The 5382-nt window shown below is 39.7% G+C and overlaps 1 non-coding gene across 1 annotated transcript; it reads right to left on the minus strand.

Annotated features, from left to right (window-relative positions):
• Positions 1-2829: 2829 nt before the first annotated feature.
• On the minus strand, positions 2830-2902 carry TRNAE-CUC (transfer RNA glutamic acid (anticodon CUC)). The gene has a single exon. It is a non-coding gene; the product is annotated as a tRNA-Glu (tRNA).
• Positions 2903-5382: the final 2480 nt, after the last annotated feature.

A 5382-nucleotide genomic window follows, 5' to 3' on the forward strand; every position in this document is an offset into this window, starting at 1 on the left:
CCGGAGCCTGTGCTCCGCAACGGGAGAGGCCACAACAGTGAGAGGCCCGTATACCGCAAAAAAAAAAAAAAAAAAAAAAAAGCATTTTGCTAAATGAAATAAGCCAGATATACTGAATGAGTATGTTTATATGATATTCTGAAAAAAAGCAAAACTAGTGACTGAGAGCAGATCTGTGCTTGCCTGACCCTAGAGGTAGGGGGAGGAGAGGGACTGGGGGCACAAGGGAATTTGGGTGGCAAGGGAAACATTTTATGGCATGACTGTAGTGGTTAGAGAACTGTATCCATTTGTCAGATATCAAATTGTAGGCTTAAAATGGTTAGGTTTATTTTGTAGAAATATACCTCAAAAAAGTTGATTGAAAATGGAAAGGTACAGACTGGAAGAAGATATTTGCAATATATGTAACTGATAAAAGATTAGGTTACGTAAAGAATTGTTAGGGAAATGCAAATCATCACACAACTAGACATTGTTTTATACCTACCAGATTGTCACTGAAAAAAATCTGACAAAATCAAGTGTTGGTGAAAGTGAGAACACCGGAACACTTACACTTTGCTGTTGGGAGTCTAAACTGGAACAGTTCTTTCAGGGGAATCTGGTGAAGTTGAAGATGCACACACCTGTGATCCAGCAGTCTCACTCCTTGGTGTAGAATGCCCCAGAGAAACCCTTGCACACGTGTTCAGGCGACACAGACAAGAACATTCAGAGCAATGTGAACGTCCCTCCACAGTAGAATGGCTAAATCAGTTGTAACATACGATGGCATACTAATAATCAGTGAAAATGAATTAACCTACAGCTATAAACACCCAGAGGAAAGACTTGCCAATGTAATATTGACAGAAAAAAAGAAAATTGCAAAAGAATACATGCAATATGATACCATTTACATAAAGTTTTCAAAAGCATGGAAAACTAAACAATATGGGAATGTATAAAAAAAAGTAATATTCTTTAGGAGTTTTCAAATATTACTTTAAATTTTTTTCAATTTTATATTGGAGTATAGTCGATTTACAATGTTGTGTTAGTTTCAGGTGTACAGCAAAGTGACTCAGTTATACATATATATGTATCTATTCTTTTTCAGATTATTTTCCCATATAAGTTCTTAGAGAATATTGAGTAGAGTACCCTGTGCTATACAGTAGGTCCTTGTTGGTTATCTATTTTATATATAGTAGTGTGTATAATTTAATCCCAAATTCCTAATTTATCTCTCCCCCCAACTTTACCCTTTGGCAGCTATAAGTTTGCTTTCTAGGTCTGTGAGTCTGTTTCTGTTTTGTAAATAAGTTCATTTGTATCATTTTTTTGGTTCCGCATATAAATGATATCATGTGATATGTCTTTCTCTGTCTGACTTACTTAGTGTGATAATCTCTAGGTCCATCCATGTTGGCTCAAATGGCATTATTTCATTCTTTTCTATGAAATATTACTTATTTTTTAAGTGGGGTAAAATAACTTCTAAAAAGAATTTTAAAATAAAGACAACTCAGTAGAAAAAAATTGGCAAAGGCTTGTGAACAGACAATCTACCGGAAATACAAATGCCAATACACAGATGAAAAGTTGTTCAACCACACTAGTAATTGGGGAAATGCAAAAGAAGAGAACAATGATATGTGAAACATAAACCATTGGTACGGTATGATAATATTTAGGTAAAATTGTAAAACATCTAAAACAATACTGTAAAGTGTTTACACTTACATATGAACTTAAAGAATAGAAACATGCATGGGAATAGTACACATCAAATTCAGGGTAGTGGTTATCTCTAACAATGGATGGAAAAGCATGGGATTAGTGAGAGTTGTAAAGGGGCTTTAGCTGAATCTGTAACATTTTATTTCTAAAGGGAAAAAAAAGCTGAAATAAATAGAGCAAAATGAAGATTTGCTCAATCTGGTAGTTCATTTGTTTTTCTCTCCACTATACTATGTGTTTGAAAAACCTTATAACTTTTCAAAAGAACAAGTTCTTGGGAATTCCCTGGCGGTCCAGTGGTTAAGACTCTGCACTTTCACTTCCAAGGGCTCAGGTTCAATCCCTGGTCGGGAAACTAAGATTCTACAAGCTGCGCAGCATGGCCAAAAATAAAAGAACGAGTTCTTAATAATCTTTTCATTCCTCATGTGTGGTCTGAACAACAATAGAAATGAAATGTAAGCTCTTTCATTCAAAACTGTCTAGAGCTTTGAAACCCAAAGCCCTGACCTCTTTGCCTTTTCCTGCAAAGCCCACCCTCCAAATTAAAAAAAAAAAAAATTATTATTGGAAAAAAAAAATTATTATTGGATATATTTGATTTACAATGTTGTGTTAGTTTCAGGTGTACAGCAAAGTGAATCAGTTATACATAAGTCCATTCTTTTTTAGATTCTTTTCCCATATAGGCCATTAGAGAATATTGAATAGAGTTCCCTGTGCTCTACAGTAGGTCCTTGTTTTTATCTATTTTATGTATAGTAGTGTGTATATGTTAATCCCTATCTCCCAGTTTATCCCTCCCTCCCCTTCCCCCCAGTAACCATAAGTTTGTTTTCTACGTTTGTGACTCTATTTCTGTTTTGCAGATAAGTTCATTTGTATCATTTTTTTAGATTCCACATATAAGTGATATCATATAATATTTGTCTTTCTGTGTCTGACTTACTTCACTTAGTATGATAATCTCTAGGTCCATCCATGTTGCTGCAAATGACATTATTCCATTCCTTTTTATGGTTGAGTAATATTCCATTGTATATATGTACCACATTTTTTTTAGTTAGTTAATTTATTCGCATCTCGCAGCTGGTGGGATCTTAGTTCCCCAACCAGGGATTGAACCTGGGCCCTCTGCAGTGAGAGCACAGAGTCTTAACCACTGGACCACCAGGGAATTCCCAAATCATTGTTTTTTTGGTTTTGGGGTTTTTTTGCCCATGTGGCTTGGACTGTGAGAGTTCCCCAACCAGGGATTGAACCCGGGCCATGGCAGTGAAAGTACCGAGCCCTAACCACTGAACCACCAGGAACTCCTGTACCACATCTTCTTTATCCACTCCTCTGTCAATGAACATTTAGGTTGCTTCCATGTCTTGGCTATTGTAAATATGGCTGCAGTGAACATTGGGGTGCATGTATCTTTTTAAATTATGGTTTTCTCCAGATATATGCTTAGGAATGGGATTGCTGGATCACATGGTAGTTCTATACTTAGTTTTTTAAGGAACCTCCGTACTGTTCTCCACAGTGGCTGTACCAGTTTACATTCCCACCAACAGTGTAGGAGGGTTCCCTTTTCTTCACACCCTCTTCAGCATTTATTGTTTGTAGAGTTTTTTTTAACTTTTTAAAAAAAATATTTATTTATTTATTTATTTATTTGGTCTCACCAGGTCTTAGTTGTGGCAGGCAGGCTCCTTAGTTGTGGCATGCAAGCTCTTAGTTGCAGCATGCATGTGGGATCTAGTTCCCTGACCAGGGATTGAACACAGGCCCCCTGAATTGGGAGCATGGAGTCTTATCCACTGCGCCACCAGGGAAGTCCCTGTAGAGTTTTTTTAAATAAATAAATATATAAATAAATTTATTTATATATTTATTTATTTATCGTTGCATCGGGTCTTCGTTGCTGCATGCGGGCTTTCTCTAGTTGCGGTGAACAGGGGCTACTCTTCATTGTGGTGCGTGGGCTTCTCATTGCGGTGGCGTCTCTTGTTGCAGAGCACGGGCTCTAGGTGCGCAGGCTTCAGTAGTTGTGGAGCACAGGCTTAGTTGCTCTGAGGCATGTAGGATCTTCCCAGACCAGGGATCGAACCCATGTCCCCTGCATTGGCAGGTGGATTCTTAACCACTGTGCCAGCAGGGAAGCCCTGTTTGTAGAGTTTTTGATGTTGGCCATTCTGACAAGTGTGAAGTGATACCTCACTGTAGTTTTGCTTTTCATTCCTCTAATAATTAGTGATGTTGAGCATCTTTTCATGTGCTTTTGGCCATCTGTATGTCTTCTTTGGAGAAATGTCTAGATCTTCCACCCATTTTTTGATTGGGTTGTTTGTTTTTTTGATATTGAGCTGTATGAGCTGTTTGCATATTTTGGAGCACCTTCCAATTTAAAGATGTTGTTTCTGATTAGATTCATAGTGACTGTTGGCGGCTAACCCCCCCAAATTTACTTCCCCTCACCTATAAAATGAGGAGACGACCTCTGTCACCCCAGAAGCCCCTGACAAGAGGTGGCCCTAGAAGCTCCACAGACACTGACTCCTCACAAGGCCATGGCAGAAAGCTTTGCTTGGAGAGCAGAAGGCTGCTTCAGTACAGGAGGTGGGTTTCCAAGCTTCCCGCTGCTGCCTCCCTCATTTTATACTCTACCGCTATTTTAACTACTCACCAATTGGGCCTGAGCCCCAGCAATACCACTGGGTGGTCTACAGCCAGTGAAGTTTTGATTCCAGTCCTAGCCTGAGTCTCCCCTAAGCAACCCCAGGAGGTTATTGAAGAGAGCAATGGAAATGGGCTCGGCCAAACAATTTATCCCCTGAGGATGCCCTTAAAAATGTCCTTAAATGATGAACCCTCTTATGAGGACCTTTAAAAAATAAGCACTTTTGAGACTTTTTAAAAAACAAAAATCTCTCTCTTTTCCTCTCCATCATACTTCCATCAGGCTATTGTCACTTCAGACCTGGATTACTATTAATGGCCTCCAAATTTTCCCAACTCTCTCTCTCCATATTTGTACTGCTGTTTGCTTCCAAGGCCATCTTTTAAAAGATAAGCTTGGAATTCTCAAGCTGGTATTAAGGAGTCTTCAGTGACCACCCCATCACCTACAGGGAAAACCAGTCTCTGAAGTGGCTTCCAAGATTGTCTGTGGTGGCAAGTTGGGAGGCCCGTCATCTGTAAATAATAAAGTGCCTTTGTTCAGATGAGGATTCAAGTTTAACCCTACAATCACTGACTTGCACTGAGATATGCACAGAGCAGAGCGGTAGGTGGTGTTACAACTCATGCTTGGGGCCTGTGTTTGGGATGGTGACCCCCATATGATGGTCCCTCACTGTGTTTGTCAAGATTGAAAAAGGGGGACAGGTATGCTGCAGTCTGGCACCAACCTTCCTTTCCACCCTGACGCTCTACTACTTCCTGCCAGAATCCTCCCTGCTGGCCGTTTGGTTTATTCACTCCACCTAGAATCAAACCAGCCAGCCCTGGACTCCCCCTGTCCTCTCCACCCTTCTCCTCTCCCACCCAGCATAAAGTGCTTTCTCCTCTGTTTTCAACATGTTCTCAACAAAATGTCCCTTGAGTACACTGTTTATGCTGGGCTCTCTGCTGAACTTCTTTTAACACAGTTGGAATGGTTTGTTTGGA

Source organism: Physeter macrocephalus, chromosome 5 (genome assembly GCF_002837175.3).
Source record: "Physeter macrocephalus isolate SW-GA chromosome 5, ASM283717v5, whole genome shotgun sequence".
In the NCBI taxonomy this organism is placed as follows: Eukaryota; Metazoa; Chordata; class Mammalia; order Artiodactyla; family Physeteridae; genus Physeter; species Physeter macrocephalus.